This window comes from Malus sylvestris, chromosome 11, assembly GCF_916048215.2.
Source record: "Malus sylvestris chromosome 11, drMalSylv7.2, whole genome shotgun sequence".
Lineage (NCBI taxonomy): Eukaryota > Viridiplantae > Streptophyta > Magnoliopsida > Rosales > Rosaceae > Malus > Malus sylvestris.
In genome coordinates this window covers 22,754,800-22,761,466 of record NC_062270.1, presented here as the reverse complement: position 1 = coordinate 22,761,466, position 6,667 = coordinate 22,754,800, and the positions used below count along the sequence as shown (strand labels likewise).

The following is a 6,667-nucleotide window of genomic DNA, read 5'->3' as shown; positions in this document are numbered from 1 at the left end:
TACTCTTCTCATCCCCTCCCTCTTATTTATATGGTCATGGTTAAGTCACGTTAACATTTTATATTAATTTTTTATCGAAATAATAAGACAAAAAGCAATGAAAATATAAAATGTTGACGTTACTTAACCGTATCCACAAAAATAGAAGGGGATGGGAATGATATGAGATGGGGAAGCAGACAATCTAGGTCCAAAAAACACAGGTACACTCGAGAAAAAGAGTTAAACTGTATATGAATCTTAATTAACATCCTCAATTTCTCAGTTACAAAGAAACTTGCCCCACATACAGTAAAATAAGAAAGAGACGTATGCCATGCTTCCTAAACTATAATGCTAAATTTGTTGTAACCAATTATTTATCTCATCAGAAGAAAGATGACTGGAAACAAAGAAATATTGTTCCAACTTGCAAATATTTTCTCATTTTTCTTGTTCAATAAACAATATCCCTTGTCACCAAAGACTCAAAGAGGACGATAGAAATTAGGGAACATGGTAATTAATTAACAATAAAATAAAGCTTAGTTAGCTAAGGTAATTAATTAACAATAAAATAAAGCTTAGTTAGCTAATTAAGCTTGGGAACTAAAATTACATGCAGGTATTCATTTTTAAGTATCCTCCTCATTCCTCAATAACAAAACCCAAGTACTAAAATTAAAATTACCTTGAGAGACAGAGAGAGACAAGACACTTCTGCTAAAAATAATATGTTGCTACCAAATTGTCATAAAGGAAATAAGAGGCAGCTGCTACTACGTCTACGTAAACATGGCATTATGAATTAATTAATTCTAACTTGAAAATATTTGATATTTCAATTGTTTTTCTTAGTAAGGAGATCAAGATGGAGGACCCCAGGCCATGATTTGATGATGATGACCAGCAGGGCTAGTGTTCATCCGGAAACTGAGCGGCGTTGAACTCGCAATAACTACTACACCCGCCGCCGCCTTAAGCACTACAACTATTTTCATTAATGAAAGGCTTAGAATCCTCATCACCTTCGATCATACTCACCGCCACCGCAGTCGCCACTTTCAACAGGCAAAGGCAACCTCTGAAGCGTCGGATTCTGAAACGTGGCGGCCACAACGATCACAGTACCCGCCGCCACAACCTTCCCCCCAACAATCCCTCCAAACACGTGCCCTTGCGCCCCCGCAAGACATATCCCGAACGATGCACAAGCCAGCAGTGAACAAGTCCCGGACATCGGTACATTCGCTGAACCACCACCACCACCAGCACTTCCGGCGGCAGGAGAAGAAGAGCAAGTGATGATGGTCGGGAAGGAGTCTATGTAAGAACCAGAGAGAGAGAGGAGGTTGAAGGGCCCCTGAAGAGACAGCGACGGGGCATGGGGCCCAGCTGGGTGCCTCAACGTGACGCTCAACACCGTCCCTGAACCGCTCAACACACTGATCCCGACGTGGTGCCTTCGAGCGTACTGTTCAATCGTCTCCACCACATCGGACCCGCCGGAGATCTCGAGGACCACCGCCTTCATCGCTGCCTCCGAGTCCTTTGTGATGACAATCGGGGCTTTGGGCTTGTTCTTGGACCCCGGCGGTCTCCCTCTCGGTTTCTTTGAGTTTGAGATGATAATCTCACCCGACGGTGATACCATGTTCTTGTGCCTGGACGACGAACATCCTCCTCCTCCACTCGCGCTTCCGGTGAGTGTGGGGAGGCTCCTGGGGCTGTGCTCCGAGTCATCGGCAGAGGCTTGTGAAAGAGAAATTGCTGCACCGCCACCAGCACCATAGTCTGCCATTTTAGAAACACAAACACAACAGGAGAAATGTAAATTTTATGAGGACTTGGATTGTCTGCCCTCCAATTTCTGTGCCCTCCTCGTGCCCTTCTGTTTGTGTGGTCACGGTTAAGTCACGTCAACATTTTATATTACTATTTCTTTTTGTTTTATTATTTTTATAAAAAAATAATATAAAATATTGACGTGGCTTAACCGTGACCACACAAAACAGGAGGGCACGGGAAGGGCACCTAAATGGGAGGGCAGATAATCCAAGTCCATTTTATGAAGGGCAAAGAAGTGATTGGGGTTATTTTATATATAGTCAATTTCAGGAAGGAGGACGGCCCACAGACAAGTGGTCCCAGCATAAGAGAACATAGCGTCTGATTGGGGAACTGGATCCCCTTCGGCACATTAATTAATGTATCCGGACTATTGAAATTTGATAAAACGGTTATAAATAGGAAGTCTCTTTAAAAATTATAATAACTCTAGCAGTTAAATCAAATTGTAATGGCTCAGATGCATTGATTAGTGAGCTCAAATCTTTTTGGATCCGAAGGGGATCTAGTTCTGAATGGAGAGATTTTTCAAGTTGATCTGAACACGTGGTGATACGTCATATGTTATAATTTAAGTGAACAAAAGTTTTTTTTAAGTGTTCCTTGATAGAATTTTAAGTACATATGCAAATAGAGTTAAAATCACGTAAAATACTTAGAAATGTACAAAATAAAATTATAATATAAGCGCACATGCAAGATCATTCTCTATCATGATTGTTTGACTAATTTAAAATTAAACTAATTCTTAATTAATTATTCAAAACAGATTTTATCAAAGATTTAAGAATTTTTTATTTTAAAAGCTTAAATTAACAATAAAAAAATCTAAAAATTTGGAAATAATGGCAGCAAGAAGGAAAACGTTTTTAAATTAAAATAATTATGAGAAAGACTACGGTTCCGCCATCATCATTAACAATACTATGCAATTTTACCAATCACTTATGAATTTTCACATACGTGCTTTAAAGGTTAGGTTTTTCTAATATATATTTTCCTTGTGATGTTCAAGCGAAAACATAAATCTAACATGCAACTCGTCTGTAATGTTCAGATCAAATATAAACATGCAAGACTCATTAAATTTTGTGAAAATTCTTTGAATAACCATGCAACCCTTAAGAGCGTGATGTTTGCCTTAAGTGAACTTACAATTACTAATCACAAGAAGCCCTCCTCAATTTCGGGGTGATGTTCCAACAAAAATTGCATCAAATTACTTGTCTAATTACCCTAATTGTAGCTAAACATTAAGACAATTAGATAATATTAACACAATGATTAATAATTCAAAGCAAACATGCATCCATTCATAAGCAAACTAATAAAATTACATATTCATGCTGAGACTCATAGCAGAAGGATTTAGTTACGCATACTTATCATGAAAACCAAAGAAAATACCATTAACTAGAAAATAATTGAAAACACCTTGTAGGTAAAAAGTCTGAAATTCTCCAAAACTTTGTTAAGTTCTCTAAAAAGTTTTATTCATAATACTACACATTAAAATCCCTTATAGAAAACGTTCTCGATAAACTAGGAAGCAAAATAATAAAAAGATAACTTAAAAACAGACACCAAATCTGACCAGGAAATCTGTCCAGTAGAAAATAGCCACGTTTCTGGACCTTTAGGGCTCCAAAACGGGCCCAAAACGAATCAAATATTAGAACCTCCTCTTCAAGTTCCTAAAAGAGCCCAAGTCCAAAATGCATCATCTTCTAGCCCAAAATTCGCAAATAAGCTCTGCAGCCCAATCTCCCAGCACCACACACTAAGCACAAATTAATTCTCCACAATTAGATGCTTTGGGATAAAATTCTGAAATTTTGACACAACTTTCTTAACAGACTCACAAACCCGTTCCAATTGGAATCACTCAAAAATTTCACCGTTTGACTTTATACCTAAAATGTATTCGCATGTCCTACATTGAAAATACATAATAAAGTATCAAAATCTCACCAAAATATACCAAGAATAGGGGAAAATATATAGTATAAAATGGACTCATCATCCCTCAACTTGTATAATGATATATGACGTATGTATCTGTGTTTCGAGCACACTGAAAAGTCTCTTGTTTGGTTGGACAGAGAAATGGTGATGGACTTATGCTCTTTGATTCGAGATTTTTCAATGTGCCTGGAACAAGGCCATGTACACCAAATATAATAATACAATTGGTTGAAATTTGAAAAAAAAAATAACAAAATTTCAATTAATTGTATTATGATACTTGTGTACTATATTGTATTCTTGGTACACTGAAAAACTTCTCCTCTTGTTATTGGTTGCAAGCTAGAACTCCAAGTACATTGTCCATTTCAACACTAGACCCACAATCAGGTGGGGCCAAAAACCTCTAGTATAATCAGTGCCAATAAATAAAAAAAAAGAGCATTATAGGCCACATTTGGAACATATTTATCCCAGCTATGGATATTTGGAAAGAAAGGCCTGCAAACGCAATGGCATTAGCTACAATGTTTACTTCTCTAAAAATATGAGTCCATTGGATCAAACTAAAAGAGGAAGTCAATTGTAGAATGTCCTCGATGTGGTATAAGTCTCCAAGGAACATCGCAAAGGCCCTAAACCGCATCAATAACGAGTTTGGAATCACCCTTCACACAAGTACGTGTTGGAAATGTGTCCTAAAGCCAATCATAAGATGATATTTTACGGACATTTCACACATTAAACTAAACTAGTTTAATCTAAGGGTAAAGATTATTTTTAGAGCTGTCTCATTAAATGTTCTACGCTGAAAAAATAAGTCAAGGAATATGTAACTAAGAGAATGTAATATAAAGAAATTAGATTCAAGAGACATTTCTCTTTCATACACATATCCTAAAAATTTCAAACCATAGATTGCTAATTAGGCATAGACAATCCGGATAAGATTGTTTGGTCACAAGTCATTGGTGTGAATGACACCAAGACAACTATGTAGGTGCTCAATAAAGATTGAGTTCACTAAACGTGATCAAACAAAAGATATCATACTCATGTCACATGAGAACTCACAGTTGGGATAATGTCGTGGACACTCTTGATGGAATGCCTTTGACATGATCAAAGATCAAGGACCTAACCATTAGACATCTATGATGTCTCAGGTCAAAGGAGTACTTTGCATATTGCAACTAACGAGTTCTTACTGTTGGAAATGTGCCCTAAAACCAATCATATGATGATACTTTACGGACATTTCACATGTTAAACTAATCTAGTTTAAAATTAAGGGCAAAGATTATTGTTTGAGTCGTCTGATATAAATGTTATATGCTTAAACGATAAGTTCAAGGAATATGTGATTGGGAGAATGCAATCTAAAGAAGTTAGATTCATGAGACCATTCTTTCGTAGACACATCCTAAACGTTCCTGATCATAGGATTGCCAATTGGGCATTGACAGTCCGTTAAGATCAGTACGTGTTGTGTCTTCTCTCAAGGAGAGTGACTAGTCTCGAGTCATTGGTGTGTGTGACATCAAGACAAGTACGTAGGTGCTCAATAAAGAATGAGTTCACTGAACACGATCAACGAAGAGTTCTCATATTCATGTCACATGAGAACTCATGGTTGGGATAATGCAAAGTAGTCCTTTGACCTGAGGCATCATAGTTGTCTTGTGGTTAAGTCCTTGATCTTTGATTATGTCAAAGTCACTCCATCAGGAGGGTGTCCACGACATAGTTGGGGTTAAGCCACTTAGCTATGGAGGCAAGTGAATGCGCAACAAGGGATCTCTAACCTTCAAACCGTTTGAGGGAGAATACTCTATGATATGATTAAGAATCTATGGCCAAAGTATGAATGAGATTTAGGAAAGTCATTCCAAATCACATTCAAGGTAATCATATAAGCACACGAATTACATTGGATAGTAGACATGAATAAACTATCAAACCAAACAATGTGGTCAAGAGTATTGTATTAGAGAAAGACCGTATTGCATTTGTAATCCTAAACTGAATAGGTTCTCTACCTCTTCTGATTAGCTTGGGTAACCATGATATACTGCTAGGTGTCACTCTTGGTTTGTGGAAGCCCTAAACGTGTATAAACACTAAAGGGAGAATTGAAAGTAAGTTTCAATTCACAATCGATTTGAAAGAGTTTTAACCGCCCACTGCCTCGCTAAAAGGAACCTAATGGATCGTACACCTTGTAAGGTAGAGATTGAAGAAACAACGGAGATGAGTAAGAATAATTAAATGGTTTAATTATTTATGGCAAGGATTAATTAATATGTTAATTAATCAAACGAATAAGTTCGTTAAAGACCTCGGGATAGTTTTGGACCTTAAGGCCCAATGGGCTTCGAACGTCAAAGCCCATGGACTTAAGTTGTATGACAACTTAATGAATAAAGATTCACAAGGGCCCAAAAGCCCAAATCCCTTAAAGTGGCCGGCCATGTTAGAAGAATGGCTTTTTGGTTCTTTAGGTCACTTATTTGAAGGGACTATATAAAGGACTTTATAGCCTAAATTCATTAAGAGTTTCTTTTAGGAAATTGGAGAGAACACAAAGCTCTCCTTTCTCTCTAAAGAGGCCGGCCCCCCCTTGGAGGGATTAGCTAGTAATCTTTCTGCTCCAAGGTCACTCATTTCTTCATCAATCTTACCTTGGTGTGGAGACTTAGAGTTTCTCTATTTTGAGAACTTGGAGAACCATTTCATCCAACCAAATCCATAGATCTAAGATGCAAGGAATGAAGGCCCTCTCCTTGGGTGATTAGCCTTTGCTTATGCAAAGAGGAATCTACAAAGGTATAAATTTCTCAACTCACTTTGATTTGAGTTGAGTCTTGGTTCACCA

The 6,667-nt window shown here is 37.5% G+C and overlaps 1 pseudogene; it reads right to left on the bottom strand.

The window, feature by feature from the left end:
• Window positions 1-638: 638 nt before the first annotated feature.
• LOC126590781 (AT-hook motif nuclear-localized protein 20-like) lies at window positions 639-1,806 on the bottom strand (annotated as a pseudogene).
• Between the last annotated feature and the right edge of the window lie 4,861 nt (window positions 1,807-6,667).